Below are 16609 nucleotides of genomic sequence, written 5' to 3'. Positions count from 1 at the left end.
AGTACCAAATAAAGCAAATCTAAACCGAATTTTGACCAATAGGAGAGCGCAAAAAACAATTATCCCTTCTCAGAAGTCAAAAATTCACGTCAAAAACAATAAAATCGTGCCGGCGCCGTCGCAGTGGGAACGCTCGTTACCGAGCGTTCCCACTGCTACGGCGCCGACACGATTTTATTGCTTTTGACGTGAATTTTTGCCTTCTGAGAAGTGATAATTGTTTTTGCGCCCACCTATTGACCAAAATTCGGTTTGTATACACTTTGATCAATACTATCATATCATATGCCATCGTAATATCGTTTATATTTATAAAATATAGTGTATTATCCAAGTGCAGACAAACTATGAAGCAACATGCGAAATGTATGTTCCGCTTATTTTTCTCTTAGAGATCAGCTGGCTTAATTTGTATTTTGGACTTGGCCTAATGAATGTAATTAACGAATTATAGCTTTCATTAGATTAAGTTTGGGTTTGAACAGCTCGGATATTTCACTTTTTTTTTTGTCAAACGTGTTGCATTTCCGCGTTTTTTATTTTTATTGATAATTAAATTTTCTCAATTGCTTTGCGCTTCCACGGTATTAGATTTTTATTTATGATGTTTCCGCGTATCGGTGCGATGCGCAAGCTCGCGTTTTCCAGTCGCGAGCGTCTTGTTTTTAACCGCCCCATTAAATTTTACGCCTAACTAAACGTCTGCGAAATTAAACGCGATGACGAAACCGCATTTAGAAGAAGAAATAAAAATATATATCTTTACAGTACAACGTAGCTATGCCACTACTGCTGTTTTGCAGAAGAGTCCCGGAGCTTTTTCGGGTTAGTTGGACGCGCCCCTGTCCTCGTTATAGATTAGCTCTAAGCACCGCAAGATATGTGGGTCGCACTGTGTTAGCGATCAGCTGGTCAGCGAGATGGCAATAAATCAACGAGGATAACAACACGGTGGCGCGCGCGATAGATAAGATTTGCTTATCGGCGTCGGATTTTTAGAGGCGAGCGACGTTGGCGATTTTTTAATGTGTTCCTTCAAAATTTCACTGTCGAATTCTTCTCGGAAATGATGACGCACGGAGTCGAGTTAAATATTGACACTGAAACATATTATTGTCGTTCGCGTTCGAAATACGACGGGAGACTGCGTGAGATCTAAACGTATTTAAGAATAAATCACAGAATACGGATTATACAAAAACCACCTTATGAGCAATTCAAATAAAAGAAATCAAGATTATAACAATCATCACGACTTAAAGATGTGAATAGAGTCATATCTGAAACTTTTTATAAAGAGTTGCATATATTACAAACTAATAAATTGACATAATAGAATTTTTACTCCTGAGAACCGAATTTTTTCTTAAAATGTCAGAAAAAAATTGTATTTTACGATTCGAATACAGGGAAAATTGTGGTTTTTCTTTGCGGGAATTATCAAGTTGTGGGTAATTTTGTGAAATGTTGACCATAATTTGAAACTTTTCGTTAGAAATTGATAAACAAATATTCTTTGTTTGTATATCTAGATTATTTATTTATTGTGTGTGGATCTAATGCTTTTAAGATAAGGTGTAAGCCTAAGGCGATAACAGCGTTGCATAACAATATTTCAGACAAATGGAGACATCTGTTTATATTATTTGAAAATTATTTTCATGAAATAATTTAAATTTACAAATGCTTATATGATTTATAGATTCAGTTGTAGGAATCTATATTACAATGTTGTACTACTTATGTGTTTTAAAGGGTTCGGCAATCATCGTTCACATGGCAACCGGTCACACGAAAATTGGTCAAAAATCGATAGCTCACAAGGCGATTGCTTATACGATATAACTCCTACGGAACATCACTCACATGGTTTTAAGAATTAAGATAAGTTATTTAAATTCAATATTAACAGGACACTTAAGTGAAATAAAAATCAGTTGATTGAAATAAAATATTATTAAATGTTTATACACTATTTTTTAGATGAAAACTCCGGGTTAAATAATTATGTGGCAATTAGGTATTTTTTGTTTTTTTTAATGAAAATTATTTTTTATTTTACAATATTATTCTATAAAATAATCTCCATCGATCAGACAAGTTTTTAATCCCACATTTGTAAAAACTGACTGGTTGTGAATTAAAATATTCAGAAAGAAATGTTTTAACTTCACTAAAACTATTATTTTTTTATCATCTAAATTATTTTACAGAAATTAAAATAAATGATAATCTGATGGTGTTATATCGGGAGAAAATGGAGGTTGAGCAAGTTTTCCATTCGAGAGCATTACTTTTTTCTCGCAGTATGAGGCAGGCGCGTCGCCTTGTTCTCGTTGCTTAATGCTTGTATAACCCACACACCTTCCCAATATTTTTTAAATGCAAGATCAAGAATATCATGTCTTATCTGTTAACTACTGAATCGACATCTCTGTATTGGCTACAATTTCTGCAGCTATGCGGTAATCATCGATGATTTTTGATGTCCCACTTATAAGATTGTCTTCCAAACAAAAAATTCGAGATTTAAATCTTTTGAACCATTTCTTTAAATTGACGAAGCAGTAAAAGTTAGCCATAGACGGCACAAATGTTTTTGGTTGCTGTGGTTGCCGATTTTTTTTGTGAAATTCATACAGCATACAAGTGCGTAAAAACCAGGGCTGTGGAGTCGTTAAAAAAAACACGACTCCGACTCCGACTCCGATTCCGATATTTACCAACAACACGACTCCACTCCGACTCCGACTCCGACTTCAACTCCGACTCAAAAAAGTTTAATTTCATCAGGTATTTTTGGTGGTTTTCTACACGTTTAATATTCATACGCTATACACATTTATTATTACGCAATTAAAAATTCATAAATTTCATAATTTAAAAAAATGCTCGGAGTCGCTCATTTTTCACGACTCCGACTCCGACTCCAACTCCGGCCAAAACACCACGACTCCACGACTCCAACTCCGACTCCGACTCCGACTCCACAGCCCTGGTAAAAACACTTTACTCGGAACGAAATGTTCCATTGAAACTTATGGTGTTTTTTTTGTTGTTGTTATGTTCGTAACGCACTCTGCAGATGTTAATCTAAACACTACCTAAAGAAAGACAGGACCCGAACGATAAATAAGTCACAACTGGCCGTCAAAGTTCTTCAGTATAAAACCTAATATTTGTAAACATAAACACATTGATACATATTTTTTATATATGTATTTAAAATTTGCAAAATTCGTTAGCCCCTCATGAATGTCTCAATTACTGAATTGAAATTAAATAACTTTCCTTAAAAAACTAACCTTTCTTTAAAGGTGTGAGCAATATTCGTATGAACAATAAGCCTTGTGAACGATTGATGTATATTGCCTTGTAACCAATGTTCGTGTGAGCAATAATCCGTTCACCGTTTTCAAATAATAACATTGTACAGACCAGATCAATCCAATTTCGATTATTGATTCATAATTACATAATAAAATTAAAAGACCGAAATGAATACTGTACTAGTCCAAAAGTCAAGTTTTTAGCAATAGCAAGTCTGTAAGCATATCTTGTACGAACTCCATAAAATTGCAAGATCTACCTACTTAGATTTAGAAAAGCGCTCATAATTGCCGAGCTTAGATCAAAGTAAATTAACTGTGACGATTTTGGTTCGTTGAAAACTAACCGGTTACAAATACTACAACTGCGAAATGTTTACTTTTTAATCGAACGGTGCATTAAAGATACAAAGTTAAAAAAAATATGCTAGAACAGCACACGCCCAGTTGAGTTGCAACCGCTCTATAATAGTATATATTCTGTTTGTATTATTATATTACACTATTCTATCAATACAATATTATAAAAATCGACTGAAAAGACAAGCGGCCGGTAGTTGAGCGAGCGAGCGGCAAGTTGGCCTCGAGAGAAAGTAGAATTGTGTGTTACGAAACGATTTTATTGTCATTTTGCCAGTTACACAAATGCCACCATTGCTAGGTAAAGTATAAAACCAAAGAGCATAAAAGCGTGACGTCACACGTATTAGGTCGAATCATAAAACGAGAAGTGGCAGTTTAATGCGTTTAAATATTATATTGTTGCACTGAAAACATTGCATAATAGTAAATCGGTAAAAGTAGACGCTCGGTGAAAGAGGCCCGTTTATAAAATAGTGTAAACATAGCATGATATTATAAAATAAGTTTTACATCACCTCAGCAGACGGCGCACCATAATATCACACATCTTATCATTATCGCACTTATTACACACTGTATACGTACATTTTTTAGAACGACAAAAAAACACACGTAACGCACACAACTATTGACATCGATACGTTATCACTGAGAATTTCACATTTTTTTATGGAACACAACACAATCATTGTAGAGGAGACTGCCTCGGTGATAACTTACCTGAAACAGAGAAAAAAATATGATTAATAAACAGTATTATAAAAATGTGGATTGTGCATTCATTCGCCTTTGTAATGCGGTTCCGGGCAAACAAACGCACATTATGCATGCGTACGAAAGCAATATATCAAAACCTTGACACGTTAAAATTAACTATTCGGTTAGTGTTGTTGTGCCATTATTTCTATGGCGAATATAATAAATTATAGATACAAAAGCGAATCCCGGCTCATCATCATATTCATGTAACCTCCGCGGCTGATCGGCTAAAAATCTTGTCGGTTTATGTACAAACACGACTTATATTCTTACTTCATTTTCTGATTTCTAGTATCGGTTATAAATACAGCGTTTATTTTCACCCGGAGCGTATCGATCACGTTTCAAGTTAACGATACAGCGTCTAAATTTCAAGCCCCGAGAGGAAAGGCCGGAATATTATATCACACGAACACGTTTATATAACGAAGCTAGCTTGCATAATGACTGGAAAGCTAAAATATGTGCAGTCGTATGTACACAGCAGAAATTGCAATACAAGATGGATCGAGGGTATGTTTCGTTGCCAACCTTGACACTGAGAAAAAGGAACGAAGCCTTTTAAAATAGCACAGAAGAAAACGATTTTAATGCAGAGCGAAGTTCAAAGGAAATAGGGTTGAGCTATTAATAGACGCGCGCGTGTCTAGAGAGTTATCTATTGCGTCAATAGTACAGTTAATAATAGCTTAGATTAATGAGCAATGAATACCAAAGGCCGCGGAAACTCAGTTGTTTTAATGTGTTTTTTTTAACCACGAAATCTATCGATCTCGATCGCGTACTTACTGTAATGCTCATCGTTGTCAACCTTTAAAAGTCCAAAGGCATGTATGTCATGATCAATATATTTTCTATTTTTTGAAGCTATTTTAAATGGATTGATTAAATTTCCAGTATTTTATTTCATTAGTTACGCAGAGATACTTCTATCAATATATTACGGTAAAAGATTTAGTAATGTTACCTGATATTGTTAAATTATTAAAACTGATAATCAATCAATGAATTTTTGAAACAATTTTTGTTCAGTCTGTACCAGCCGCTCAAAACCTAAACGTGTAAATTGTTATCCATGTTCTCAATCTAAAATTTTTGTTTTTACATTAACGTACATATTTTTTTAAATAAATTAAATTACTGTTTTAAATTATATTATATTTAATTAAAAATGTATTTGAACTTCACTAGTGAAGCCCAAATACATTTTCACCAGTAGATATATATTTCTACTAGCGAAAATATAATTTAACTGATGTCTATGAAACTCTATTTGACAGTTGCGAAACGTCCATTTTCTGTTCAAACCCAAACCCAAACCTAACGAAAGATTTAAAATTAATTATAGTCCTAGAACTTTTATTAGGACAAGTCCAAAATATTTCTCTCATGGGAAAATAAACGGAAGTATAAGTACAAACAGACGATACTTCTATGAACTTCTGATATGAGAGATCGGTCAAGTGTATTCAAATCGAATTTTGGTAACGAGAGGAGAGCGCAATAAAACAATTATCACTTCTCAGAAGTCAGAAATTCACGTCAAAAGCAATAAAATCGTGTCGAAGCCGTCGCAGTGGGAACGCTCATTACCGAGCATTCCCACTGCGACGGCGTGGACACGATTTTATTGTTTTTGACGTGAATTTCTGACTTCTGAGAAGTGATAATTGTTTTTTTGGCCAGAAAAATGCGTCTTTTAATGAAAAATACTAAATATTTAACTGGTTAATTAGGTCTAAGACAAGCAATAAAAAATACACAAGAGAGAAGTTGTAACATAATTGAACGAACAATAATATTATAATATTTGCATGGAAGGACAAAAAAATCGTCACGATTTGAATTAGGCGTGGCTTATCAAATAAGTACTACATATTATCATATAGTAAGTTTTTATGTATAAATTAACTGGTGAAAGAATATCCAAGGAGATGTTTAAAAACTTAATTTAAAATCACATCTTCATATGGAAGATTGCTTCGAGAAATATCATACGATGGACAAATATAACCAAATAAATATATAAATATGTAAGTAAAATTGTAATGTACATACATACATATAAATTTAGTGTTTCATATATAAAAGTAATAAAAAAAAACAACAATAAATTCCGTGCGATTAAAAATATGTTGAGAGCCATTGGTGTTGTGTGAATATCAATAGTGAACAATTAATTAAATACTATTTACAAGGATAGAGCGAAACATTTGTTCTTGTTATTGCATTATTGGGTGTTTTTTCAGGTAGTAGTCTTAACATCTGGAACAGGTACAGGGTCCCTAAATAAATTATATATAAGTAATAAGTAAGAAGCCTAATTTTTGTGATTAAGTAAATTGGACCGCAGTTGATTCAATAAAGGTTAATGAGCAACGAATACCGAAGGCCGCGGAAACTCGAGAAAGCAGTTGTTTTAATGTGATTTATTTTTTGTGAGCCATGATCTCGATCGCATAGTTACTGTAATGCTTATAGTTGTTAACATCGGCTGTGTTTTCATCGAAACGATTATGTGTTTCCAAGTATGTACATAAAAGCATTCTCGTACACGTGAGCGACGGGTGGTAAGAACACGAGATTAGCCTAGCGGCCATTTTCAGACGCCGCTTATCGATTCGACCGTCGTCTCCGGGCTGAAAAATTGGCATTTAGCGGCGAGCAGGACAGAACCGCCTGGAGACCAGTCTGTCCTTTGTCTCGCCAAAGAGAAGTCTCTCGGCGTTGTTACCACGGCGGCTTACATCTGTGCGAATACGTATGTATACGCGCGGGAGGAGTGAGAGAATCGAGACAATATTTCCAGACACGGCGCCACATCGAGGGCGGGCGGAGAGGGAGGACCAGAGGATGAGGAAGATGCGAGAAGTGGGGACCGGTCACTGGACTTTTCGCACAAACACCTGAGCGAGACTCGGTCGTGCAATGACCCTCGGGACTGACTATCTGACTGCACAATGAGCGGCTCCATCTGATGTGTCTATGACCAAAGAAATGTTCTATAATTTAATCGTAGACTGTAACGCACCCCCACCCTGTTGCGGCGCGAAGGCGCCCTAAGATCGAGCGGCCGACCGCAAACGATAATCGCGGTGAAAGTGCTAAAGCACTATGGACGCAAAAAATGGCGTAATTTATTAAACGGACATGACGGGACGAATTGCGGTCTGGTCGTTGGAAAAAAAATGTACGTATAAATTATAAACGAATTAATCAATAAACGAATGAAGTGTATTTCCGTCGAACTTGATAAAAAAACTATACATACATTTTTCAGTATGTAAATGGATACGTTTCAGTATAACTGTTGCTCGGTTAGCAACAAACAAGTCGAGCGTTCACTAAGCATGAACATTCAAGAACGCAAAATTTAACTGAAAATCATACTGTTCATTTTAAATTTGCCGAGCAATTGTGGTTCATCTTCAATAGAATAAAATTTCATAACAAAAAAAATTCCACTGATTTATTTTTTAATATAAAAGCAGCGCGTGCAAGATAAGAAAAGTTGTAAAACGTGCAACTATTGTATAAAATATATTATTTACTTTACGGTAAACATAAACTGTCACGCACTAAGCGAATGAAAATACAAAATAAATTGTGCGATGACAATAAGGATGTCATACTAAAATTACATTTTCCAAACAAAACTGGTGGTTTATTGGATTCGTCGAAAAAGTGACGTTATCAAGAAAATCCTTTCATAGAATAAAAATTCTTTAAATTAAATATTAATGCGATGGTTGAGAGGCACTGCATTAAATGATCATTTTCGACACAATACACTAATGAAAAAATGAAGGCTCGCGTACACATTGTGTGAAAATTATATTGAGCGCTAAGATTTACGACCTTAGAAGGTAATAACCTCCATTTTAACATTCACACACAAATATATGTATATGTATATGTTACAGTTACAAGTAGACAATGATTAGACAATGTATGCACTAAAAGTTAAAGCTTACAATGCTACATTTCGTGTATACTTTCACTAGATAATGCTTCGACTCTCCGAAGCGAGCTAGTTACAAAAAAATACATCGTCAACGAACAAGATTTGACAGACGAGCGTGTGTGACAAAAACTATATAAATTGGCAGAAAGATTTACCTTACATATATGCTTTAAAAAAACTATTAAATATATAAATTATTTAATTTTAAATACTTTAACAAACATTGAACAGTGAGAGCATACAATAACTAGTTACATTATGCATAACTTATTTTGTGTGTACTGTAACTGAAGTAACTTGACAGTGCATACATTAACTAGGTAGTATATGAATTTTCTAAATCCACACCTTGCCTATAACATATATAATACATATAAATTAAGATGGACAATAATATAACGCAATAAATTAAAAGGACAGATTTTGTTGACGATAAACGGTAAACGATCAACTTTTTGAATAGCGATCAGTACATTGCAATAAACGGTCAGTATTTTTTTAATTAACGGTTAATAACTTTTTGACTTATGGTCAGTGCATTAGTTTAATATATATAAAAAATCTTCAGTAATTATTGAATTAATTTATCAAATAAGACAAATCTAAATGTCTCATAATAGTATTTTTTTATTGAAAATTAAAAAAATAATATTTAATCCTATAAATATTATTTTACTTAAAGTCAGTTTAAATGCCATTATGATTTCCTAAAATTTGCTTTCCATTAAAATAAACTAATGTTGCAATTTTCTTAATGGTATTTCAGCTAGGGATTTTGTGTCGAGACTTTAGTGTCGTCTAGTGTCTCGGAACATTAAAAAAATTAACCCGAGACTTGATATTTTCTGATTTTTTTACTAGAAAAGCTCTGAAATTAACATAACTTCATCACTAGAAATGTTTGCAACGCTGAAAGCATAAATTGAAGCAATAGAAAACAAACAGCTTGACTATGTAGCTAATAAAAACTAATTACAAAATTGTTCCCAATATATACATATATATGAATAACGGAGAAGATTTTTTAGAACGATTTTTTCTAATTTAGATAGTTCGAAATCGGATCTGATGATTTCATTAATATGACGTTGATAATCGAAGAAAACTAATAATAAATAACAAGAATATTACTCATGAAAATATAGTAAATGTAATCTACGAAATAAATTTAAGATTTTTCAACCAATCGGATAACGGATTCAAAATCTAAATCACTTTGCTCACAATTAAACCAACATCAACGGAAAGCGAGCGAGTATTTTCAACGGCAGGAATATGACTACGAAAATTAGATATAGAATTTGAATCGTCCCAAAATGCCTTGGTCTTTCTAAAAACTTATTTTGACCAGCGAAAATAAAATAAGTGTTCTTAATTTTATAATATAATTTTACATTTTCTTTTTTGTAAATATAATTTAAATAGTTGTTTTTAATAAATATGACAAAAAATACGCCTTTAAATTATTTTTTTAATAAGAAAATATATATGATTTTTATACGTACAAAAAAAATAAAAAAAAAAAATTTTTGTGATGATTTTACCGATAAGTAAACTAGTGCCAGCACATAAGTATTATGTTTATCATCTCAAGAACTTCAGCGAATCCCTTACGTATTGCATTTGATGCGTCTGACCGTTCAATATAACCACTAGACTTACTGACCAAAATAAATACAGTTACGTCACTTTTTACGCTACAGTTTGCAAAAATATATTCATACGCGGCCTGGTGTAATATGTAATTAAAAAAATAATATATTTATCTTTTTAATTTTTAAACTAGGCAGTTGTATTTTTTTAAACCGGGTTTGTCGACTGCAAATATAATCCAGTAAATCCCCCACTGAAATTTTAAAGCGAGCCGCATGACAAAATTTATAGACAAATAAAAATCTAGCTATAATATATAAAAATCTAGCTATAAAATTTATAGACAAATAAATAGTGGCGAGTATAGATTGAAAAAAGTATTTATGTAGTAGTGAGGCGTAATGATAAGCACTGGTTTAGATCGGCGTTACTCAGCCTTTCTCATGTGACGGACCGGTATTATTTCAGGGACCGGCATAATGAAACGTTCATAAGTCTACTGATTCCTATTATAGATAATATGTAAGTACATAACCATATAAACTGTAGAAGCACCCCTTTTTATATGTATAAACAAATTAATAATTTAATGACTACTAAAAACATGCGGTTAATAGTCGATAATACATACATTACTTTATTTTATTTCTAATATTATTATCGTAATCTACTTCAAACGTTAAACAGTTTTATTGATAATTAAAATTTAATTCTCAACTTAACTCGATTATAATTCAACTGCGACTTTTCTTGCGTGCCCCCGTTTAAGAAAGAGGTCGCGTGAATTATTGTGCGTGTTCATTACACCTATACTTGAATATACACTGGGTATCGGGGTTTCTATTTGTATGGAATTTATTTGGACTATAATCAAGAAACACCCACTCACTCAACACAGGTGCATTTCAACGTTTTGATTAATAACGATATCGGACGTACATACCAGTGGCGTACGGTGGGTGTTAATATTGGGTGTGCTATAAAAAATAAAAAAAAACGTACATTTTTTCATTTTTATTAGCCGAGGTTTTGACATGCCTAAACTGCCTTACAGCTTTTTCCCATATATAAATAAATAAATAAACATCAAACCTAATCTAAAATATTATTATATAAAAATATCAAATTTCCAATAAACATAAACTTATAATTATTTATATATAAAATCTAATCTTCTTTCTTTAATCATAAATTTTTCTATCACGCTGTCATAAAAAGTGCTCTTCTTTTTAATATCCATAAGGATCCCTTTTTCTATTGAAATCAAGCTAAGGCCACCTTTCTTGGCCTTGGGTACTTCGATAACAATTATTAATTCGTTGCAGAGCAGAAAATGAACGTTCTGCTGAAGCAGTACTGCTTGGAAGAGTTAATATTAGTTTGCCTAATTTATCTATTTCCTGAAAACCTGACTCAAGATTATTTGTGTTCATAAATTGTACAAGCTCATGAACAGATTTCTCTGCAAATTTAGGTAAATGATAAAGAACAGCAAGCTCATTTTTTAAACTTATATAATCAAATAATGCTCCATAGAATTGTTGCAGTTTGGTAAGTAATTCATTAGGAAAGTTTTCTTTATATTGCTCATATTTTTCTTTCTCCAGAAGGTGAAAAGATTCCAATTTGGACATTGAAGAAAAACGGTTTACAATTTGCTTACATATATTATCAACTATTGTATTAAATAGTTGGCTAAACGCGTGCTTTTCTTCAACAAGCAAATCATTACTCAGTCTTGGATAATTTTCTTCCGTTACATAAGAATCCCATAATGTTTCATAATTATGTATCTGTTCATGTCTGAGTTGTTGCAAAATTTCGGTAACTTTCTTACAACAATATAATATGTCAAAAGATTTGGATTGTAAAATGTTGTATAACACATCAGTTTTTCCAAAAAGGTTTGAAAATATGTGGAGAAGTTTTCTTGTTTCAAAATCTTCCAAAAAGCTAAGAAAACCTCGTGCTTTTATTACAGTGTCGGGGTCCCATAGTTCACAATTTTTCACAACGTCTCGAAAAAAGTCCGTAAATTCATTTCTGTATTTTTGCACTGTGTTACTTAACCGTGATGTATAATTCCATCTTGTAGGTGTAACAGAAGAAAGTCTTCTAGCTACAAACTCTTGTAAAGCATTTATTCGTTTGGAAGATTTCGAAAAGAATGCAGACAATCCATTTAAAGTTTGAAAGAATGATTTGCACACTTTTATATTGGAAAGACCTTGTTGTAATGTTAAATTCAACATATGAGCATAGCAGTGTGTAAAAATGGCCAGTGGATAAACTTCGAGTACTTTGGCTTGCAAACCATTAATATGCCCACTCATTACACTCGCCCCATCATAAGTCTGTCCAACTAATTTTTCTTGAATTTGAAATTCTTCAATTATATTTACAACGTGGCAAAATAAGCCATCGGCTGTTTTATCAGAGCTAACGTCTGTAAAGCCAATAAACCGCTCGTAAACTTTACCTTCATAAACAAAACGCAAAACTGTTGAGAGCTGTGAGTTCATCATTATATCTGAAGTTTTGTCAAGAATAATAGCGACAAAATTTGCTGAATTTACTTCTTCCTTAATATGATCTTTAATAACATCACCAATCGCTTCAATTATGTCATTCTGTATGGATGGGGAAGTACCACGAAACACCGTTGCAGTATTTAAATGAGTATCCAAAACAGAATCGTATTCTCGAAGTGCATTTAAAAATTCAAGGTAATTTCCTTTGTTTAGTGAATTACAGGATTCATCGTGGCCTCGAAAAGGTTGTTCTTGTTTTCCTAGATATACTACTGCGTCAATCATTCCTTTTAATATTTCTTTATTTTTATGAACTTGTTCATTATGTTGACTTATATTAGCTTTACGTTGAGCGTCAATCATGACTTCAATTCGTTGTTTTCCAAACATTTTGAGAGAGAAAAAATGATTGAACGTGTGACTGCGCTCTTTTGTATTTTTTCAGTGCCGTTATCAGATTACTAAGGTCAGCAAATCCACTTTTACTCCACACGCTTCTTTCTTTGGAAAACTATATACATGGCCAACAGAACAATCTAGATCGAAGTTCGCAGCCTGTTAACCACTCAGTTCGTTCATATGATGAAAATGAAAAATGTCTTGTATATTCACATTTATTGTCTTTATGCTTCATAAATAAATTGGGAAGAGGTGGACGTGGTTTGGCAATTTTGATTATCTTCAATTTAATTCCATAACTTCTTTTTGAAAATGGATTATTCAGAATATCTTCAACAGTATTTTTCATCATTATTGGGGTAAATAAAAAAATATAATCTAGAATAGAAAATTGAATATTGATCATATGTAAATAAGATAATAAACAATTTTACGCCAAAATATAAAAAATGAGTGACCTGTTATTGTGATATAATGTAATAAAAAAGCAGCGACAGACGCAAGAGTTTTTGAAGTACGCGCACCAAATTCGAGACCAATTTTACTACTGAGCGCTGCCAGCCGACAGATCGACTTCAGCCGTTAAATCTCAGAACAATTTACTTTAGTCGGCGGCCGCGCGCAAGGTCGGCGCGTTATATGTGTTGTTCCAAAACGATCGCTCGCGCGAAAACGTTCAGAGCGAATGACAAATACCAATGCATACTATACACTGCATATTAAAATTTTATAATTTTGCATACTACTGTATGCAAAATGATGTCGCTTTACGCCCTAAATTTTCTAAATTTCTAAATTTATATTTTAGATGGTTTTGCGGGTGTGCGCCGCACACCTAGCACACCCTGAATATACGCCCCTGGTACATACATACGTCATTTAACGCCGGATTAATTTTGTACATACGTACAGGTGTGTATCTACATATACAACAGCATTGTTAACGCGGAAATAATCACGGCAAATTTTCACTCATTTTCATAACTCGATTGTGGCAATCGAGATATTCGTTAGCACATACACATGTGATACTTTTTCAGAGGCAAGCCGAGCTAAGCTAGCAAACAGTGGAAACGGACACGTTTCGCTGCTTCCACGCGGAAATGACAGATGGCGGTGGCGTGTGCGCTTAAGCAAATGGCGTAACGGTCGTCGTGCATATAATGTAACGAAAAATTAAGAGATAATTGCCCCCGCGGGATTAATCAATGCCATCCTCATAATCGCGAGCCGACTGACAGCCAGAAGCTACCCGTCGTTGATCCGGACGGAGGCGTTACGTGTGCGTGACGCAAACGTTCGACAAATTGACAGAACGAAATCGGTCAGAGGGGACACACGTTTATAGTCGGAACGGCATTTGTATGCGTATGTATAAAAACATATTATATTATCAGGAGTGTTGAACGGTCTTCGGTATCGTGAAAAAGTACAATATGCGAGCATATGCGTCCACTCCATACGAGGGAAAAGGACCCATTTGCCCCCGTAGCATTTTTATGAGTAAGAAAATATCTTACTCAAAAAATATATGCGATTCAATGGACGCTGAAACGGCCGATAATATATAAAAATGAATATTATTTATTTATAAAACTGATGACACCAATTGATTTGCCATGGTTTAAGGTATAATTAAACTCCAACTTACGGTTTATTGATGAACATAAAATAATTTATATTAGCGTTATTTCTGCAAACTAACGTTATTTTTACGACTTTATTGAGAAGCAATTGAATGTCGATATTGCATTGTCTCCTTCAATTCTACCCTATTTATTTATAGCATAATACTAAAAAGTCGTGTTCAAATCAAGTAGGACGTCATTGCTTCGCCTTCCTGTCTGAAAATAACTTTTTCCGAATCTCATTGTTATTCCAGTTCCATGAAACTGAATGTTTAATTTATTTAGTTGTCAAATTACCGATACAACATTAAATTTATATAATTCAGCTGGTGCTGTTTTTGATTCTTCATTATTTCTTTACTTCTTCCCTTTTCGTCGATCTGAAAATTCAGATCGAATACCTAAATTTACTGCTACTAATTTACATTCATTGAAAAATTTCTCCCATGTCTAATATTTTTAAAGATTCTAAAAACAATAGTCAATAATAAATTGCAAACAAATTTTAACACAAACGGAGCCGCGATAAAAAAATACAATCTGTCCCTTTGATTAATAATGTTTATTATGAAAGCACTTTCTACACTATATTTGCGTTAACACAGTCAGTTCGACTATCCATTTCATCATTATTCATAATTTAGAAAGAGAGTATAGAATGCTTTTGAAGACAATATTCTGCTCCTTTGATTTATTGTATGTATAAAAAAGAGCTAAAGGAAATCATACCTGAAATATATCAGTAGATACATACATTTCAAACAACTAGTTTGGTTTAGATTCGTTATTTGAGGTTGATTTTTATTTTTTTGCTATGATTCGGGGCCCGGGAATATGTCCTCTCTCCCCCCCCCCCTTTCGGCAGGCCCGGTTGCCACACAGAACTAACGGGCGATAACCTCCACACAAATCCATATATGTATATAATCCTCGATTTTTCAGTTATAGATACTAAAAATTCGTGACCATGGCATGAGTATTGCTGTCGAAATATAAAATCACAATGAAACCCGGAATTTAAATAAAGTAAATATGTACTTGCGAACCGTTAGCAAATATAGTATAAAACAATATATATATATATATTAAATAAACTGATTCATTTTAAAAATATTGACAAAATTAAATAAATAAATACATATGTACATACATTTTATTTTTTAACTAGCAACTTTTATTAAAATTTTATTTGAATACAATTTAGGACCACTAAATTATTGTCTACTAAATCTAAAAATATACAGTAAATTTTGAGTAGGAACTACTGTTCTATAAAATTAATTTATTTTGTTATCAAACGATCTTCGAAAATTGAATCATAATTAATATGCAACATTTGAATATAACTTTGTATGGAAAATTATGTTTTTTAACATAAATATGCCAATCAGTGCTTTGTTGTTTACAAAATATGAGTATAACCTTGAAAAAACGCAATTTTCGTTATGTTAACTAGAAAAAAAATGACGCGCAATTCCAAGATGTACTTCACAGAAAGATAAAAATCAACTGGTACGTATGGATATTGAAAAAAAAATTAAGTACTTATCTACGCATTTCCTGAGAAACAATTTGAGACTTAGTCTACGAAATATTATTCGAAAAAAAAAACATATTTGCAATTAATAGAGCTTTATAATACTAATTACCATATAATTTAAATTTATTATATGCTTCGTACGGACAATGTAATGACTGTAAATTGAAGTAATTAAAAAACAATCTTTAATCTATAACCAATTCCCAAAAATTACATTCTTGGAAGCCTTGATTTATTTAATAACATTGCGTTTTAACTCGCTGTTCGCTCATACGACACGTCGATTATAGAACAAACGACGAGCGATTATCTGACGGTACGGCTTGTCAAAAAATCATTAAGTTCGACCACCGTTTTTGTCACAATGGCGTTCAGATGACAAATTAAAACATTTTGCTACAGCAGCGAATTCGGAAATAAATATGAAAATAACGACTTAATTTATTGATCTAAATAACGTTGCAGATTAATTATTAAGTAATTAAATGATATTTTTGTAATGT

The 16609-nt window shown here is 33.0% G+C and overlaps 1 protein-coding gene and 1 long non-coding RNA gene across 3 annotated transcripts in view; both read right to left on the bottom strand.

Moving 5' to 3' along the window:
• The window catches only part of Su(Tpl) (Suppressor of Triplolethal), a 112405-nt gene that overhangs the window by 62164 nt on the left and 33632 nt on the right, over nucleotides 1-16609 (bottom strand). The window lies entirely within an intron of this gene.
• On the bottom strand, nucleotides 558-4412 carry LOC148238008 (uncharacterized). The gene is made up of 2 exons (XR_015808867.1): nucleotides 3009-4412; nucleotides 558-2666 (listed from the first exon to the last, which is right to left on the bottom strand). It is a non-coding gene; the product is annotated as an uncharacterized LOC148238008 (long non-coding RNA).

This window comes from Plectrocnemia conspersa, unplaced genomic scaffold, assembly GCF_051122295.1.
Source record: "Plectrocnemia conspersa isolate PC_06_02 unplaced genomic scaffold, ASM5112229v1 ptg000002l, whole genome shotgun sequence".
In the NCBI taxonomy this organism is placed as follows: Eukaryota; Metazoa; Arthropoda; class Insecta; order Trichoptera; family Polycentropodidae; genus Plectrocnemia; species Plectrocnemia conspersa.
This window is presented reverse-complemented; position numbering and strand designations above follow the sequence as displayed.